This window comes from Pseudophryne corroboree, chromosome 9 (assembly GCF_028390025.1).
Source record: "Pseudophryne corroboree isolate aPseCor3 chromosome 9, aPseCor3.hap2, whole genome shotgun sequence".
NCBI classification, from domain to species: domain Eukaryota; kingdom Metazoa; phylum Chordata; class Amphibia; order Anura; family Myobatrachidae; genus Pseudophryne; species Pseudophryne corroboree.
In genome coordinates, this window is record NC_086452.1 from 429,460,302 (window position 1) to 429,481,255 (window position 20,954).

General features: G+C 47.5%; 1 protein-coding gene across 3 annotated transcripts in view; it reads right to left on the reverse strand.

The window, feature by feature from the left end:
* PLXNB1 (plexin B1) overlaps window positions 1–20,954 on the reverse strand; it is a 332,504-nt gene that overhangs the window by 172,814 nt on the left and 138,736 nt on the right. For 2 of the 3 annotated variants that reach the window (XM_063941017.1, XM_063941018.1), the window contains exon 2: window positions 1,735–1,791. The exons of the other annotated variant lie outside the window; for it this stretch is intronic. The gene's annotated coding sequence lies outside the window, so the exon portion shown is untranslated. The remainder of the gene's footprint in view (window positions 1–1,734; window positions 1,792–20,954) is intronic. 3 annotated transcript variants of the gene reach the window in all.

Here is a 20,954-nt window from a genome sequence, read left to right on the forward strand (position 1 = left end):
AAAATTCCAATCTATATAACCAATACTCCAATCGGAGGTGGTTCAATGGATCTACAGCAGTGATCTCCAACCCGTAGCTCGCCGTAGTATTTTCGGAAGCTCACAGAGCGCACGGGCTTGGGCAGTCACTGGCACTCCTCCTCCCTTCATTTTTAATATGGTGCCGCCTGTCAGCCAATCAGAGCTCGTGGACCGGCAGTGGCGGCACCTGATTGGCTGCCGGACCGCAAGTATTGATTGGCTCACGTACCGGCACCATATTTTAAATGCCAGCCACCGCCGGAGACTCTGTCACCCTCACCGCAGCCGCTTTCCGGACTTCACAGTAGAGGTGCGCGCTGCACTCTACTCCCATTCCGTCCCTCATACAGGAGGAGCAGCACCGGCGGCAGTAGAAGAAGCCAGCAAAGGTTAGCACTGTGTAGGGCACTGTATCGGACACTGCGGGGGGGAGGGGGGGGATATTTTATCTGTTGCTGCGGGGGGCATTTTAAATGGCACTGCAGGGGGAATTGTATCTGGCACTGGTGGGGGCATTGTATCTGGCACTGCTGGGGGGCATTATTTTTTTATCTGGCATTGCTGGGGGCATTATTTGTGTATCTAGCACTGCTGAGGGACATTATTTGTATATCTAGCACTGCTGTGGGGCATTATTTGTATATCTGGCACTGCTGAGGGGCATTATTTGTGTATCTGGCACTATGCGAGGGGGGAGGCATTACTTGCACGCACAATGGTGGGGGTAGCTCCTTCAGAGGTTTTATTTTCCGAAAGTAGCTCACACCCCAATTAAGGTTGGAGACCACTGATCTATAGTAAATAAATATAGTCAATAGGTCGATCCCATATGGTCGACATGCAAAAGGTTGTCAGGGTCAAAGGTCAACAGTAAAAAGGTTGACTGTGTCTAAGGTCGACAGGGTCAAATGGTCGACACAAAAAAAGTCAGACAAGTTTTTGTGTTTGTTTTCTACATTTTTGTGGTGTAATTTTGTATGTTTCATTATATGTGACCCCAATTAGTGTACTGTGTACCCTCATGAGGCTCGCTTCCCTCTATGCACTTCAGAAAAAGTGGCTAGAGCAGGTTACTTTTCCCAATAGCAGTCCATGTGGATGGTAAATTAAGCAAAAGTTGGGAAGGGGAAGGAAAAATTAAAAAATGTGGTGTCACCATTGTCATGACGACCTTCTGACCCTGTCAACCTTAAACACAGCCGACTTTTCACCTGTCGACCTATTGCACTGCATGTTGACCATATGGGGTCGTCCTATTGACTAGACAGTCTATCCAATATTCGGAACCCTTCCAATCTACATGGTCAACATCCACTTCCTGTGAGGTCATTTCCTTTTGGTCATCTTAAAATCAGCACAGTAAAACAAAGAGGGACTATTGGCAGGTATGGTCTTGGGACATCTTTTTAAATTACAACATGTATGAATATTGCAGTTATAGAGAAGTTACTTCCAGGGGGACAAAAAAAAAGAAGGAAGGAGAAAAAAAATAAAAAAATAAAAATCAGTGCTGTATCCGTATAAGTAATGAATGGGAGGTGTGTAGCTGAAAGCACAAGCTGATAGGATGGCCACCATAGGATCTGTCCAATCAGGTGTCACATTCATTATTTCGTTGAGTTCTCCAGTATTTGGAGAAACAGTGGAGGAGATACAGAAAACGGGAGGAGGAGGAGGAGGAGGAGGAGACAGATAAAGGTAGAAGGCACTTACCATTTGTCCTTTATGAAGTGTGTGGAATCTGGTCTTCCCTGGTTGTAGTCTGCTGAGCTAAAACACACAGAGATAACAACTGTTTAGGGTATAAAGTGATTATATGCTCTCGTGCACAAAATATGAGGCTCTACGATTATTACTGGTGTCACGTTATTATTCACTTTCCAAATGAATAATTACTCAGAAAGAATCCACAATAATGGGCAGAACTTGGCGGGCCACATTAGGTTACCATATTAGCAGATTAATGAGGGACATCTACTAAATCAGCCGTGGCCAACCTGTGGCTCTTGAGCCGCATACGGCTCTTTCTTTATTCAAATGTGGCTCCTGACATGACCACAACAGATCAGAAAACTGCTGCACTCCAGCCAGACAGGCAGCAGCACTACAGGGGCTGAGAACTGAGGGAGCCAAATACTAGAGGTGAGACACCCACTGGCAAACAGAGGACACATAAGGGGCTGCTGCAAAGGCACAAGGTGTGTGTGTGTGTGTGTGTGTGTGTGTGTGTGTGAGCGGGTCCTGGCAGGAGTGACACAAGAGAGTGCAGGCAGGAATGACTCATGGGGGAGCTGGATGGAGTGACATGGGAGTGTTCTAGCAGGAGTGACACTTGAGGGAGCTGGCTGGAGTGACATATGGGGGAATTGGAGTGTATTATGTGAATCTGGCTTTTTCAATATATTTTATGTGGCTCTTTCTTCTTCAATTATTTTATGTGGAAGTGGCTTTTTAAAATGTATTTTATGTTGGATCTGGCTTTTTAAATGTATTTTATACCAGGGGAGTGGCCTAGCAGACAAAAGGAAACACCCCATTTTTGTATGCTTGCCTTCGACTCGATGCCGGCTCTTTGACGTACCTAATAAGATTTTTTGCTCTTTGCCTCTGACTGGTTGGCCACCCCTGTACTAAATGAATCTTGCATGGCTGCAAAAAGTGTGCCGCTCTTTAAACAGCTCTGTTGCAGGGGGATGCAGTCATGACAAGGTTATGTTGTTGACATGGTAAAGTAAAAATGCTGACATCATAAGTGTCGGGATGCAGTCAATTTACCGACGGTGAAAATACCGACAGCAATTGACCGACGGTCAAAATCCCAACAAGGTCAAAATACAGACATTTAAAATACCGACAAGGTCAAAATACCGTCATGTAAAATGTTGACACAAGTTTTTCATGATTTTTTCATTGAAGCAGACTTGTTCATACTTTACCATCCCAGTGGACCTGGATGGGGAATATAATAGTGTTCCCGAAGCATGGCGAGCGCAGCGAGCCATGCGAGGGGACGCGGTACACTTATATGGTGTCCATGTCGATCTACATCGACATACACACAAAAAAATACAATGAAACACTCATGTCAGCATTTTGACCTGCCGACATTTTACATGTCGGTATTTTGTCCTTGTCTGTATTTTAAATGTCGGTATTTTGTCCATGTCGGGATTTCGACCGTCGGGATTTTGATTGTAGGTATTTCATACCAATCCCTAAGTGTCAACACCTGGGAAAGATATGGACAGAATGCTGACATATGAAACGTCGATATTGTTAAAATGTTGATGTTTGCATTGGGCTTAGGGTTATAGTAAGGGATAGTGTTACCCTTTAGAATTAGAGATAAACTCACATCAAAAACAGTGTCAACATGCTCAATGATGACATAGCAGCCACATCGACATTATGTACCAAACCCATTGTAGGCATGTGTTGTATACACCATACTGCCTGGATAAGCGATGTCTCGGGATATTTGCAGCATTGCACCTAATAATTGGCCCGATTCAGACCAGATCGCTGTTGAATGACTGCGCATGTGTATGCACTGCAACGCACAGTCGCGACTAGGGAAGCCAATCCCGGGCCATTTTTTTCAATCCGGATATCGGGATTGAAAAATGGCCAATTGCGGGATTCCCGGGATTGGCTTTTAACTATGTGTCCGCCCCCTCGCCCCGCCCCGCACACATAACTCACCATATACCGGGAGCGGGGGCGGTTGGGGGGGGGGGGGGGGACATCCTCCGCTCTCTCCTGGCGGCTCCCAGCGCGTGTAACGGCGCAGCGTGACCTCTCACGCTGCGCTGGGAGCCGGAAGAAGGAAGACGGGCAGCGTCTGAGCATCCCATGGACGCTCAATGCTGATCCCTCAATCCCGGGGATTGGAGCTTCCAATTCCTGGATCGAATCCCAGCCATTTTTGGCCCTAAATCCCGGGATCCTGATTCCTGGATTGGCCACCATAGTTGCGACGCCAAAGAGCGACAGAATGGTGCGAAAATTTTGATCGCTAGGCGCACTCAAGGGGTTTGACAGGATGCGGACGTTTGGGGGTGGTAACTGCCCATTTTCTGGGAGTGTCAGGAAAAGACGCAGGCGTGTCCAAGCGTTTTCAGGGAGGGTGTGTGACGTCAGCTCCGGCCCAGAACAGCCGGTTTCTATTGCACTGTAGGAGTTAGTCTTGGGCTGCGCACAGACTGGAAAAATCATTCGATGGTGAGCGAGTTGCAAATGGATTTGCAGATGTCCGCTGTCTGGCGAAGTTTTTAAACACTCTCTATGGGTGGCGACTATCTGATCGCAGACCTCTGCAAATGTACAGAGGAGCGGTCAGGTCTGAATTAGAGGTGTAGTAGGGTATGCCGGCGGCCGGGCTCCCGAAGACCAGCATACCGGCGCCAGAATCCCGACCGCCGGCATACCGACAGCTGGGCGAGCACAAATGAGCCCCTTACGGTCAAGGTGGCGCGCCACGCTATCTATTCTCCCTTCAGGGGGGTCGTGGTCCCCAAAAGGGAGAAAAGATGTCGGTATGCCGGCGGTCGGGATTCCGGCGCCGGTATGCTGGTCGTCGGGAGCCCGGCCGCCGGCAAACAGAAGACCACTCCTGAATTAGGCCCTATGTACCATATACAGCATGCAATACAATACACGTTGGCTAAGGAATTTACAATTTAGTAGTAATATAATCCATACAACAAGATTATTTCTTACAAATCTGATCCTCTTTCGGTAACCCAATAGTAGAACAATCTCGCCATTGTATATTCTTCGCTGATCTACGGGTAAGGTATACATCTACTTTGGGATTACACATAAAAATCTTCTTAGCAAAGTAGACTTAATGCTACAGAGGAACAGCGCTCAGGAAAGCTTTCATCATTCATAGTGTACACAGTGGAAGCGGCCGGTTTGTGGGCTGACTCAGTATTCATGGAAATGCATCCTATCAGGTCATTATAAGCCAGTGACATCACTAAGGCTATGGAGACTTAGGTGTTAGAATGCTGCATTTGGGATGCGTTTCTTTCTACCTGGGTTTTTACATGCGTAACATGCATCATGCCGCACTGCACCTTTTGAACACTGTAGGCTGAGTCAGGGGTGGAGGAAGTGGCGATGTCGCACGGAAACGCCCGAAGTTGTAAGTCTGCACATGAGTCCTGCCGCAACTACGTCCACCTCTGAATAATGTCCTTTGTGTTCTATTTAAACGCATCCGATATGTCTTACAATTACCACCTTACATAAAGGTCTTCATACATGTAGAAAACTTCCTATTATATCACAGACACATTAAAAAACTAATGTAGACTAAACGCACTTGTAGACACATCTAATCTCATATTGAACTCATATATAAATACACAATGGGGGTCATTCAGAGTTGATCGTAGCCCTGCAAAATTTTGTAGGGCTACGATCATGTCCACAGACATGCGGGGGGACGCCCAGCACAGGGCTATCCCGCCCCGCATGTCAGTGAGGCCCCCCCCCCTGAAGTGCAAAAGCATCGCACAGTGGCGATGCTTTTGCACTTTAGGAGTAGCTCCCGGCCAGCGCAGCTTTAGCGTGCTGGCCGGGAGCTACTTGTCGCTCCCCAGCGGCTGCGTGTGACGTCACGCAGCCGCTGCGGCCTGCCCCCCGCACGGTCTGGCCACGCCTGCGTTGGCCAGATCGCGCCCACGAAACGGCGGCCAAACGCCACCGTTCCGCCCCGCCTGTCAATCAGGCAGAGGCGATCGTAGCGCACTGCGGCGCTGGCGCATGCACAGTTCTGAACAAGAAAAGGAATAGAGGTAATGATGGCGCTGGGCAGACCTGTGTGTGTGTGTGCACCCTGGAATTAGCTGCCACCTGGTGGGGAGGTAGCCAGCCTCCTCAAAAAACAGAGCAATTATAAAAGATTACCAGGTGAGCGCTCAATGCCAATGATGGACACAGCAAGAAAAATAAAAAATAAGAATTTACTTACCGATAATTCTATTTCTCGGAGTCCGTAGTGGATGCTGGGGTTCCTGAAAGGACCATGGGGAATAGCGGCTCCGCAGGAGACAGGGCACAAAAGTAAAGCTTTTACAGGTCAGGTGGTGTGTACTGGCTCCTCCCCCTATGACCCTCCTCCAGACTCCAGTTAGGTACTGTGCCCGGACGAGCGTACACAATAAGGGAGGATTTTGAATCCCGGGTAAGACTCATACCAGCCACACCAATCACACCGTACAACTTGTGATCTAAACCCAGTTAACAGTATGATAACAGAGGAGCCTCTGAAAGATGGCTTCCTAAACAATAACCCGAATTAGTTAACAATAACTATGTACAAGTATTGCAGATAATCCGCACTTGGGATGGGCGCCCAGCATCCACTACGGACTCCGAGAAATAGAATTATCGGTAAGTAAATTCTTATTTTCTCTATCGTCCTAAGTGGATGCTGGGGTTCCTGAAAGGACCATGGGGATTATACCAAAGCTCCCAAACGGGCGGGAGAGTGCGGATGACTCTGCAGCACCGAATGAGAGAACTCCAGGTCCTCCTTTGCCAGGGTATCAAATTTGTAAAAATTTACAAACGTGTTCTCCCCTGACCACGTAGCTGCTCGGCAGAGTTGTAATGCCGAGACCCCTCGGGCAGCCGCCCAAGATGAGCCCACCTTCCTTGCGGAATGGGCCTTAACAGATTTAGGCTGTGGCAGGCCTGCCACAGAATGTACAAGTTGAATTTTGTTACAAATCCAACGAGCAATCGACTGCTTAGAAGCAGGTGCACCCAACTTGTTGGGTGCATACAGTATAAACAGCGAGTCAGATTTTCTGACTCCAGCCGTCCTTTAAATGTATATTTTTAAGGCTCTGACAACGTCCAACAACTTGGAGTCCTTCAAGTCGTCTGTAGCCGCAGGCACTACAATAGGCTGGTTCAGGTGAAACGCTGATACCACCTTAGGGAGAAAATGCGGACGCGTCCGCAGCTCTGCCCTATGTCGAATGGAAAATTAAATAAGGGCTTTTATAAAACAAAGCCGCCAGTTCAGATACTCTCCCGGCCGAAGCCAGGGCCAGTAACATAGTCACTTTCCATGTGAGATATTTCAAATCCACATTCTTTAGTGGTTCAAACCAATTGGATTTGAGGAAATCTAAAACTACATTTAGATCCCACGGTGCCACCTTAGGCACCACAGGAGGCTGTATATGCAGTACTCCTTTGATAAAAATCTGGACCTCAGGGACTGAGGCCAATTCTTTTTGGAAGAATATTGATAGGGCCGAAATTTGAACCTTAATAGATCCCAATTTGAGACCCACAGACAATCCTGATTGCAGGAAATGTAGGAAAACGACCCAGTTGAAATTCCTCCATCGGAGCACTCCGCTGCTCGCACCACGCAACATATTTTCGCCAAATACGGCGATAATGCTTCGCGGTGACTTCCTTCCTTGCCTTTATCAAGGTAGGAATGACTTCTTCTGGAATGCCTTTTCCTTTTAGGATCTGGCATTCAAACGCCATGCCGTCAAACGCAGCCGCGGTAAGTCTTGAAAAAGACAAGGACCCTGCTGAAGCAGGTCCCTTCTCAGAAGTAGAGGCCACGGATCGTCCGTGACCATCTCTTGAAGTTCCGGGTACCAAGTCCTTCTTGGCCAATCCGGAGCCACTAGTCTTACTCCTCTTTGCCGTATAATCCTCAATACCTTTGGTATGAGAGGCAGAGGAGGAAAAACATATACCGACTGGTACACCCAAGGTGTTACCAGCGCGTCCACAGCTATTGCCTGCGGATCTCTTGACCTGGCGCAATACCTGTCCAGTGTTTTGTTGAGGCGAGACGCCATCATGTCCACCATTGGTTTTACCCAACGGTTTAATAGCATGTGGAAAACTTCTGGATGAAGTCCCCACTCTCCCGGGTGAAGGTCGTGTCTGCTGAGGAATTCTGCTTCCCAGTTGTCCACGCCCGGGATGAATACTGCTGACAGTGCTATCACGTGATTCTCCGCCCAGCGAAGGATCCTGGCAGCTTCTGCCATTGCCCTCCTGCTTCTTGTGCCGCCCTGTCTGTTTACATGGGCGATTGCCGTGATGTTGTCCGACTGGATCAACACCGGTCTTCCTTGAAGCAGAGGTTCCGCCTGGCTTAGAGCATTGTAGATTGCTCTTAGTTCCAGAATGCTTATGTGAAGAGACTTTTTCAGGCTCGACCACACTCCCTGGAAATTTCTTCCCTGTGTGACTGCTCCCCAGCCTCTCAGGCTGGCATCCGTGGTCACCAGGATCCAATCCTGCATGCCGAATCTGCGGCCCTCCAATAGATGAGCCTCCTGCAACCACCACAGACGGGATACCCTTGTCCTCGGCGACAGGGTTATCCGCAGGTGCATCTGAAGATGCGACCCTGACCATTTGTCCAACAGATCCCTTTGCATGGAATCTGCCGAAAGGGATTGCTTCGTAAGAAGCTACCATTTTTTCCCAGGACTCTTGTGCATTGATGTACAGACACCTTTCCTGGTTTTAGGAGGTTCCTGACCAGGTCAGATAACTCCTTGGCTTTTTCTTCGGGAAGAAAAACCTTTTTCTGAACTGTGTCCAGAATCATCCCCAGGAACAGCAGACGAGTTGTCGGCATTAATTGGGATTTTGGAATATTCAGAATCCATCCGTGCTGCTTTAGCACCTCTTGAGATAGTGCTAAACCCATCTCTAGCTGTTCTCTGGACCTTGCCCTTATTAGGAGATCGTCCAAGTATGGGATAATTAATACGCCTTTTCTTCGAAGAAGAAATATTATCTCGGCCATTACCTTTGTAAAGACCCGAGGTGCCGTGGACAAACCAAACGGCAGCGTCTGAAACTGATAGTGACAGTTTTGTACAACGAACCTGAGGTACCCCTGGTGTGAGGGGTAATTGGAACGTGGAGATACGCATCCTTGATGTCCAAGGATACCATAAAGTCCCCTTCTTCCAGGTTCGCTATCACTGCTCTGAGTGACTCCATCTTGAACTTGAACTTCTTTATGTACAGGTTCAAGGACTTCAGATTTAGAATAGGCCTTACCGAGCCATCCGGCTTCGGTACCACAAAAAGAGTGGAATAATACCCCTTCCCTTGTTGTAGAAGAGGTACCTTGACTATCACCTGCTGAGAATACAGCTTGTGAATGTCTTCCAAAACCGTCTCCCTTTCTGAGGGGGACGTTGGTAAAGCAGACTTCAGGAAACGGCGAGGTGGCTCTGTCTCTAATTTCAACCTGTACCCCTGAGATATTATCTGCAGGATCCAGGGATTTACCTGCGAGTGAGCCCACTGCGCGCTGTAATTCTTGAGACGACCGCCTATCGCCCCCGAGTCCGCTTGCGAAGCCCCAGCGTCATGCTGAGGCTTTTGTAGAAGCCGGGGAGGGCTTCTGTTCCTGGGAAGGAGCTGCCTGTTGCTGTCTCTTCCCTCGTCCTCTGCCTCGTGGCAGATATGAATAGCCCTTTGCTCTCTTATTTTTAAAGGAACGAAAGGGCTGCGGTTGAAAGGTCGGTGCCTTTTTCTGTTGGGGAGTGACTTGAGGTAGAAAGGTGGATTTCCCGGCCGTAGCCGTGGCCACCAAATCCGATAGACCGACCCCAAATAACTCCTCTACGCATCGCCTGTCCACTGTCGTGTCCATAAAGCTCTTCTGGCCGAAATGGACATAGCACTTACCCGTGATGCCAGTGTGCAGATATCTCTCTGTGCATCACGCATATAAAGAAATGCATCCTTTATTTGTTCTAACGACAGTAAAATATTGTCCCTGTCCAGGGTATCAATATTTTCGATCAGGGACTCTGACCAAACTACCCCAGCACTGCACATCCAGGCAGTCGCAATAGCTGGTCGTAGTATAACACCTGCATGTGTGTATATACCTTTTTGGATATTTTCCATCCTCCTATCTGATGGATCTTTAAGTGCGGCCGTCTCAGGAGAGGGTAACGCCACTTGTTTTGATAAGCGTGTTAGCGCTTTGTCCACCCTAGGAGGTGTTTCCCAGCGCTCCCTAACCTCTGGCGGGAAAGGGTATAAAGCCAATAACTTCTTTGAAATTAGCAGTTTTTTATCGGGGCACCCCACGCTTCATCACACACGTCATTTAATTCTTCTGATTCGGTAAAAACTACTGGTAGTTTTTTCACACCCCACATAATACCCTGTTTAGTGGTACCTGTAGTATCAGCTAAATGTAACATCTCCTTTATTGCCAAAATCATATAACGTGTGGCCCTACTGGAAAATACGGTTGATTCGTCACCTTCACCACCGGAATCAGTGCCTGTGTCTGGGTCTGTGTCGACCGACTGAGGCAAGGGGCGTTTTACAGCCCCTGACGGTGTTTGAGGCGCCTGGACAGGCACTAATTGAGTGTCCGGCCGCCTCATGTCGGCAAACGACTGCTTAAGCGAGTTGACGCTATCCCGTAATTCCACAAATAAAGGCATCCATTCTGGTGTCGACCCCCTAGGAGGTGACATCCTCATATTTGGCAATTGCTCCGCCTCCACACCAATAACGTCCTCATACATGTCGACACACACGTACCGACACACAGCAGACACACAGGGAATGCTCTATACGAAGACAGGACCCACTAGCCCTTTGGGGAGACAGAGGGAGAGTCTGCCAGCACACACCAAAAAGCGCTATATATGACAGGGATAGCCTTATGATTAAGTGCTCCCTTATAGCTGCTTTTATATTAATATATTGCCATTTATTTTGCCCCCCCTCTCTGTTATACCCTGTTTCTGTAGTGCAGTGCAGGGGAGAGACCTGGGAGCCTTCCTGACCAGCGGAGCTGTGACAGAAAATGGCGCCGTGTGCTGAGGAGATAGGCCCCGCCCCTTTTTCGGCGGGCTCGTCTCCCGCTATTTAGTACATTTAGGCAGGGGTAAATATCTCCATATAGCCTCTGGGGCTATATGTGAGGTATTTTTAGCCTTTTTAAAGGTTTTCATTTGCCTCCCAGGGCGCCCCCCCCCAGCGCCCTGCACCCTCAGTGACTGCCGTGTGAAGTGTGCTGAGAGGAAAATGGCGCACAGCTGCAGTGCTGTGCGCTACCTTAAGAAGACTGCAGGAGTCTTCAGCCGCCGATTCTGGACCTCTTCTTGCTTCAGCATCTGTGAGGGGGCCGGCGGCGTGGCTCCGGTGACCATCCAGGCTGTACCTGTGATCGTCCCTCTGGAGCTTCATGTCCAGTAGCCAAGAAGCCAATCCATCCTGCACGCAGGTGAGTTCACTTCTTCTCCCCTCTGTCCCTCGTTGCAGTGATCCTGTTGCCAGCAGGAATCACTGTAAAATAAAAAACCTAAGCTAAACTCTCTAAGCAGCTCTTTATGAGAGCCACCTAGAATTGCACCCTTCTCGGCCGGGCACAAAAATCTAACTGGAGTCTGGAGGAGGGTCATAGGGGGAGGAGCCAGTACACACCACCTGACCTGTAAAAGCTTTACTTTTGTGCCCTGTCTCCTGCGGAGCCGCTATTCCCCATGGTCCTTTCAGGAACCCCAGCATCCACTTAGGACGATAGAGAAATAAACTAATTTATTACATGAACTGACAACATATAACACATTAAAATAGACAAGACCACACTACAGTAATCATATAAAACTGAGGTTCCGGAGACCTCTAGAATAAACAATGATATGAACTATTTGCATGTACTCGGAAGGCAGTCATAATACCTAGAATAAGAGATATTTCTCTAATAGCTTTTATCTGTAGTTAATTGCTCGCCCAAATGTAAAAACACAAGAATTTTTAGCACAATCGTGCATATGGGTGTCCTCAAGGTAATGTAAGTTCAATTCCAATAGGAAAGAGTTCATCAGTTTCCAGATTTACTAGATGTATGAGCGGTGCAAATAATTGGTAGTTGTAGAATAACTGTTACTCACAGTCTTGGACTCTGCCTCTTGAAGAAGCCGCCTGGGGTGCGGAGAAACGCGTTGAGGGTACAGAGAGAAGGAGTCACAATACCTCCGGAAACTGATGAACTCTTTCCTATTGGAATTGAACTTACATTACCTTGAGGACACCCATATGCACGATTGTGCTAAAAATTCTTGTGTTTTTACATTTGGGCGAGCAATTAACTACAGATAAAAGCTATTAGAGAAATATCTCTTATTCTAGGTATTATGACTGCCTTCCGAGTACATGCAAATAGTTCATATCATTGTTTATTCTAGAGGTTTCCGGAACCTCAGTTTTATATGATTACTGTAGTGTGGTCTTGTCTATTTTTATGTGTTATATGTTGTCAGTTCATGTAATAAATTAGTTTATTTTTATTTTTATTGCTGGCATGCACAGTTCTGACCTGATCGCACCGCTGCGATAAACTGCAACGTGCGATTGGGTCAGAATGACCCCCAATGGTTGGTGTAGTACATGGGTCTTCAACCTGAGGCCCTCCAGCTGCTGTGGAACTACATATCCCAGCATGCCCTGCCACAGTTTTGCTATCAAGGCATGCTAAACTGAGGCAGGGCATGCTGGGATGTGTAGTTCCACAGCAGCTGGAGGGCTGCAGGTTAAAGACCCATGGTGTAGTACAGAGGTTCCCAAACTGTGTGCCGTGGCTCCCTGGGGTGCCTCCGGACACTTGCAGGGGTGCCCTGGGTTGGTGGTCCAGGACCAATTCAAATTATTTATGGTCAATATAATAGGCAAAACCAGTGCTGGTGGCTGCCAGTCATAAAATATATGGCCAAACAGAAGCAAATCTTGTCCCTCACCACACAACTGACCCGATGGATGACATATAAACGCGATCTACTTAATGTAATATTTCTTTCTTAATTTCTCAATAAATTTTTGGCCTAGGGGTGCCGTGAGAAAAATTCTGATAGTTTAGGGTCCTGTAATTCAAAAAAGTTTGAAAACCACTGGTGTAGTAGATAACATTACTGTCTTACAGCCCTAAGGTCATGAGTTCAATTCCTGACCAAGTCACTATCTGTGTGGCGTTTGTATGTTCTCTGTGTATGTTGTGTGGGTTTCCTCTAGGTGCTCTAACATCCTCCCACGCTCCAAAAACATGCTGGTTAATTTGGCTCCGACAATAATAATAATAATAACCCTATAGTGTGTATGTGTGCCCATGGGATATAGGGGGAGAGTTATCAAAGCTTGGCGAGAGATAATGGGTCTGAATGATCAACGAGTTTTAAAACCTGCTGCGTATGACAAATGGTGCTACAGACAATCAGCTCCCAACTGTCATGTGTTTGAAAAATGACAGGAGCTGATAAAACTTGTTGATTGGTTAGTACTTTGGGGCTGACCTATCAGCTTCTCACTGTCATGTTACAGGCTGTGTTTGAAATATAAGAGCGGACGGGTTGGTACAGTACTTTGTCTCATCAGGCTTTGATAAATATCCTCCACAGGGTGGGATGCATCAATGCTGATTTTGCGGTCAAACCTCCAAAAATGCAGTTTTCCCAGGTTTGGCGGCTTTTCTCAGACACTAAGCATCGGAATGCGATACATTCCGGAGATTGGACGCAGTGGGCGTTACCCTATAGAAGTCTATGGGCTTCTTTCTGCGTTTCCCCTGGAGACGGATCCCTTCCAGCACCCCTGCGGTGCATGCATCACCTAACACATGCACAGAAGGACTTCCGGGTCCTAAACCCAGAAGTCCTTCTATCGCAAAGGACAGCTCTTCCCGGGAAAGCTTTCCTATGCTAAAATCTTAAGGCATACGGCGTTAATAAATGCTGATACACATGCGATCATTGGCGGGATGCTTTTTCCATCATGCATCCCGCCCATAGACTAAGCTAAACTGGGACAGGGACTGATGTGAAAAATGGAGATTCCCTTTAATGAAGAGGAATGTGATGTGAAGCGCTGCGGAATATGTGTGTGCTATATAAATAACTGGTAATAAATAAATAAATACATTTTAATCAAGCCATATACTCTTATGCATCTATGTATCTTAAAGTATGAGGGAAAATTGCCATCTACAAAGCTGACCAAGCCAGAACTATGTAGAAAAGGAGTTTCAATACGAGCCCACGGGTGTGGTATGTTAGGTAGATAAGACTTAGGTCGACAGTGTCTAGGTCGACCACTATTGGTCGTCAGTAAGTTGGTCGATAGGGACTCTAGGTCGACAAATACTAGGTCGACCTGAGAAAAGGCCTACTATTTTTTGGTGTCGTTTTCTCCGTACAGTGACCGGGAACCCCAATTAGTGCACCGTGTCCCCTCGCATAGCTCGCCATGCTTCGGGCAAAGGGGGTCATTCTGAGTTGATCGCTAGCAGAAAATGTTCGCTGTGCGGCGATTATGCAAAATAGCGGCACTTATGCGCATGTGTATGCGGCGCAATGCGCATGCGCGACGTACTTTCACAACACCCATTGTAGTTTCACACAAGGTCTAGCGATGTATTTCAGTCGCACTGCTGACAGCAGACTGATTGACATGAAGTGGGTGTTTCTGGGTGTCAACTGACTGTTTTCTGGGAGTGTTAGAAAAAACACAGGCGTGCCAGGAAAAACGCAGGCGTGGCTGGGCGAACGCGACGTCAAAAAAGGAACTGAACAGTCTGAAGTCATCGCAAGCGCTGAGTAGGTCTGAAGCTACTCAGAAACTGCACAATATTTTTTGTAGCCGCTGTGCGATCCTTTCGTTCGCACTTCTGCTAAGCTAAAATACACTCCCAGTGGGAGGCGGCATAGCGTTTGCGCGGCTGCTAAAAACAGCTAGCGAGCGACCAACTCGGAATGACCCCCAAAGTGCCTCACTCTGCTACAGCTGCGCTCGGCACAGGTTACCATTCCCAATTGTAGTCCACGTAGATCATAAAATATGAAAAAGTTCTAAAAATAAAAGTGGAAAAACTCATGTTGACCTTATGACACGTCGACCTAGAACATGTCGACCTACTTAGACCAATAGTGGTCGACATAGACAGTGTCGCCCCACCTTACTGTCGACCTAAAGACTGGATCCCGAGCCCATATACATGTAACGTCATGTTTTTTTAAGCTACTCCATTTTCATTGGCGAATTATATTTAATTTTACATATTACATTATTGCACTTGATGTCAGTTATCCTCCCAGCGGCCACCTCCGCCCGGATGCGGATTCACCTCGTCCTGCAGGCTTATGTCTTTGGTGATAGGGATGAGAATAATAAAACAGGATACCAAGGAGACCTGTGGTTTAATAACACACTTTACGCTAAATAAATGCCGGTCATGAAATAACTTCCTGCATAATTTATTGTATGGCATTGCTGGTCAATAAGAGTGAGAGCATTGGGACACGAACGGTTAGCAGAGTAAAGACATTCACATTCCAAGCTTGTTACTAATGTCTGCGCATAACTAAACCTCCGGTTTCTTCAGACTGGGAACCATCACCGGTCCAACAGGAGAACCCGATGTCGGCTGAAGCCGGCACACAAGATTCTGGATTTGCAACTATAGGAAAACACTTGTACACCTTGGAAAGGAATTTAAAGTTTCCATCAGTTCACTAGAAAACCAGGGAACCAATATTCATCAGAATACAGGTTATATTACCTTACCGGAAAATTGTGACATCACTGATGAATAATTATCTTTTGTTTATAAGGTGCCACAAGGGTTCAGCAGAACCAGACAAGGCGGATAGAACAAGAACAAATGACAACAGAACGAAACAGTTTCACAATTTGACATAACTATATAACATAGCATACAATGTAGCTAATTCATGTTTGTACACAATTGCGATTTTTAAGGCTTCGTAACCACACATATGCAGACCATCCACAATAAAGAGGAACACCAACTGTTAAGGCCCATATAGACGGGCCGATGTGGGAGAGATGTGTGCTGAGCGAACCGCTCAGCACACATCTTTCCCACCGCTCAGCACACCGCGATCTGTGCGGGGGGGGGGGGGGGGGGGGCGCTCATCTCACCCAGCGGGTGAAGTGAGCGACCCGCTAAATTGGCCTGCATGCAGGCCAATCTAGCAGCAGCGATAGCGATGCGCGGGGCTGCGCATCGCTATCGCTGTGGGGTTACACACGGAGCGATAATGCAGAAATTCTAAGTAATCTAGTCAGATTGCTTAGAATATCGCTCCGTGAGTACGCCCCTTTAGGGTTGCCCTGTGACTAGGCAGGCTGGGCGCGGCAGTAACAACGCATGAACCAAGTTTCTCTACGTACATCGCAGCTGATGGCATATACGCGCTCCAAAAATGCCCATGATGCGCCTGTGTTTTTGCCGACACTCCCCGTTACTGCCCTAAAACGATCCCTTCCTGTCAATTAGTCTACAATAAAAGTCTCAGTCAGAGCGCGACTGCAAAGGTACCTTGACACATGCGCAGTCAGCCTATAATTGCTCACTTGTGAGAACATCAGCCATTGTGTACAAAGATGAATATGGTTCACTGATATAATTATGTAGCAAAGACAATCGGGAGAGGACCCTGCTTGCAAGACCTTACAATTTAGAAGGAAAAAGATGGATGCCATACGGAACCCAGCCCGGAAGGTGAACTCCACCTCCACCTAGCAACGCAGCCGGAGGTCCTTCCGGCTGCAGTGGGGAGGAGGCGGCGCCAGGGACATCCTGCTGCTGCTTCCCAGCGTGCGGGGAGACCCCTGGGAGATGTTGGAGATCCCCCTGCACACCACCTCACAGGTATTGCGGGGGTCTCCGTCACCGCATTGCGATGTTGATCGCATATGTTAGTACATATGCAATCAACATCGCTGCGATGGGCGGCGATGTATGTTAATACATCCCACCCTAAATGTAGAAAGCTGGGACCGGATATTGGTATGACACGGGTATGCAGCAGCAGCTGCTTGGCTACCGCTTACGACAGGGCTTGACAAATTTTCTAAAAACGAGGAGCCACAATGAAAAGTGTTGGAGCCAGATTATTGCCACATAGTTGAGCAGCTACAAATCCCCCCCCCCCTTCCCCTCCACGGGCAACCAATCCCCATGGCCGCACAACTAAGGAGGTACCTCAAGGACAAACATTCCACTACAGCCACCCCCCTCCCCACGTGCAAACACCTCTCACCTCATTACTGAGCCACTAACCTCCCAGACCCCCAACCCCCACAGCCACACAACCAAGGGAGTACCCCCAGGCAAACCACCCCATCCCACTGTGGCCACATCACTACTAGGGAAGCCAATCCAGAGATTGGCTTTTACCTAGGTGGCCGCCCCCTCGCCCCACCCCGCCCATATAACTCATCATACACCGGGGGCGGGCAGGCGGGAAACACCGTGTGAACGCTGCTGGCGTCTCCCAGCAGCAGCTAACAGCGCGACCTCTCACGCTGCGCTGGGGACCAGGAAGCCGGGCAGCGTTTGAGCGTCCTGTGGACGCTCAACGCTGATCCCTCAATCCCCGGGATTGAAGCTTCCAATCCCGGGATTGAATCCCGGCCATTTTTGGGCCTAAATCCCGGGATCCCGCCGATCCCAATCCTGGGATTGGCCACCATAATCACTACCCCCTCCGAAGTCACAACCCCCGACCACGCATAGACGCTGTTACCGGAGAGCTTTATGCAGCCGGAGTTTGGAGAAAGACAATGCAGGCTGGGACAGATACTCCGCACATGCAGTCCTGTCCATGAAATGGCCGCCACAATACAGGCACACCCACAAATCTCCGCTGGGGCTGACAAGGATCTGCTTCCTCCCTCCCTGCATAATCTGGTAGCCAGGCAGCAAAATCTAGGGGCCATGGAGACCTGGCCCCTGGGATTTGTCGATCCTTGGCTTATGAATATGTCTGCCCCCGTTCTGATTGGATGAGTGATCCCTCTGGACCCTGCCCACCAAGCTAGGGTTAACCAGGCAACAGTGGAGTCATGTGATTGCTAGGAGCCAATGGACAATCGCGCAATGCAAACTGTGGATTATTGAATATACAGGTGATTGGACGTGTATTTATTCTGGAATCTGTTTGACATGTGGGTGCACTAATACCTTAATGTAGGTGTGATAAGCATCGAAATGACTGCTGTCGCGCACTATAGTAACGTGCCTATTTTTTGTATTTTGTGGCGTGCTGGTTTCAAGCTGGATGTGTATCCTATCAATGTCATACCTCCGCTCTCAGTTCTCCTGGTGTTTAAACTAGAATGACAGAACATTTTAATGATAATATCACTACAGACAGCTGTTCCTACGAGATTACGGTGCACTAGTATGGATCCCGGCCTCTGTGACTGACCGGCTTTGCAATGCAAACATATAAAAGCAGGTGAATGGACTCAAAAAGCCTTCATGTCATTCGAGGTAAAAATACAAAAACCGTGCAATATTAAAGATGAATGTGCAATGGTTTCATTTATATGTAAAACAGAATTCAGGTCACTTAAATCATTTTTGGATCAACCTTCAAGTGATCTTTTTATATTGTTCCTTATGATTGCCCCACAGCAAGCTGCCCTATACAGCTGCCTCTGTTTGCCCCATGTAGGGTTAATCTCTAGCCATAGACTGCAATTATAGCCATCCTGCTCTCTACCCTCTGCAATTGGCTCTTTCACTGATAAAATGTCAAATTGGCCTCATTACTAATCACATTGATGAACACTTTATCAACCTGCAACATCTCTAAAGAGAATGGAGAATCATTAGCGAGGCAGCCGGGATGTGAGAGTTCACAGTCTGTAATAAATGGTAATTTCATTATGTTGTAAGCCGGGTTCAATTATAAAATGGACACTGAGACATGAGAGGTTTGATTTACAGTGTGAATGATGTCAAGGAGGCTATGACAGGACAAGGTCACTGGGTAATTCAATGAGAGTGTGTAACAGGTTTATGAGAAGGTTCTATGTTGTAGATGTTACAAGAAACTACGTATGGTAATGGTGGGCAGTAACGGGTCCTGGGGCCACATGCGAACCCTCAGACCTTCAATTGCGACCTGCAGTTTCTTCCTGATTTATTGTCAGATTTACGTGTTACAAATTCTAACACCTGTTCAAAATGCCTGCTGAGGTTATTTCAGATAGGAGTCTTTTTCTTTCATTAAATGTATAGTTTATACTTATTACTGAGATTAAGGGGGACATTTACTAAGCAGTGATAAGAGCAGAGAAGTGAGCCAGTGGAGAAGTTGCCCATGGCAACCAATCAGCACTGAAGAAATACCTATCATTTGCATACCATAAAATGATACAGAGCTGCTGATTGGTTGATGGGGCCACTTCTCCACTGGCTCACTTCTCCGCTCTTATCTCTGCTTAGTAAATATCCCTCTAAGAGTGATGCGGGGCCCTGCATCAGGTTGCCTATCACTGGTGTGAACAATGGCTCGGTGGCCTGGGGTATTCTAGTAGTGATGCTGGAGTCAGGGCTTGTTTTACGTAATTGAAGTCTGTAGGCAGTAACCCTTGACGCTAAATGCAGCAATCGCATAAGGAACCAGGGTTTAGGGCAGTGGTTTTCAAACTCGTTCCTCAGGACGCCAAACAGGTCATGTTTTCCAGGTCACCCAGTGCACAGGTGTAGTCATTACTTACTGACATATTTTAAAAGATTCACAGGCAGAGCTAATTATTTCACTTGTGATTCTGTGAGGAGACCTGATAAACATGACCTGTTTAGGGTCCTGAGGACAGAGGTTGAGAACCACTGGATTTGGGCATACTTACCTACTCTTCCAGAACGTTGTGGATCTTAAGTGGCTCTCTCTCGGATGCCCAAAATAGAGGGCAAGTCTCCCAGAGGCTGCTGCACCCCACATACCGTGTGGACAATCCGGGCGTCTTGATGCCACTGTTCATGCTAAATTGCATCATTGTAGCCCCGCTTTACAAAGCCGGTAAGTGACTGCAGGGCCACAATGATGTGAGCCCGAAGTTATGCCCCCACCCAATCACCCCCCACTTGGCTGTGCCACTCTACTTCCCCCAAACACTGCTGATCTGGTGACTTAGGGGTACATTTACTAAGCAGTGATAAGAGCGGAGAAGTGAGCCAGTGGAGAAATTTCCCCATCAACCAATCAGCAGCTCTGTATCATTTTATAGTATGCGAATTACAGATGTTACTTCAGTGCTGATTGGTTGCCATGGGCACTTCTCCACTGGCTCACTTCTCAGCTCTTATCACTGCTTAGTAAATGTACCCCTTAATGTTTCTCGACTGTTGTTAGACACCGTACCCAAGGTACTAACAGAGGGGAAGCAACCGGAAGCTTCTTACCGGAACATCCTACCAGTCTTCTATGACTACAGTGCTGCTCATCTTGGGTGCTATGCCTTCACAACAAGCGAATCAATCTTCCGTGACAGGGAGCCACCATCTACCACTGAATGCCGGGTCACTAAACCAGCTAAAGGACCCTGTATTTATCTGGTTAGTAAAATGTAACATTTTAAAATGCCCGTATAACACCAACCTAACCAATAGCCATGCCAATGACTTCCCTCAGTCATGAATGGAGGTATTTCGTTGCCTTGGTATTGGAGGGGAGGGGAGTGTAGCGTGATCAGATGCATACTGTGATATTGTCATGCATCACATTTATGGCTTCACTAGAGCAATCTGATGCCGGGTAACGCAATGTGAAGACTGGCAGCATCGTTTTGAAAGGAGATAAGAGATTATGGCACAGAAACAAAAACTACAGGCTGTGTAGCCAAACAAATCTCTGCTAACAGACTTAGGGGGAAATGCATTAAATCTTGGAGAGCGATAAAGTACCAACTAATCAGCTGCTGTCATTATAAAACACAGCCTATAACATGGCAGTTTGGTTGATACTTTATCTCTCTCCTCTTTACCTCTATTTGGGGTCTATGTAAGCATTGGGGGCACATTTCTGGGTTACTATTCCCAATTGTAGTCCACGTGGATGGTAAAGTATAAAAAAGTAGGAAAA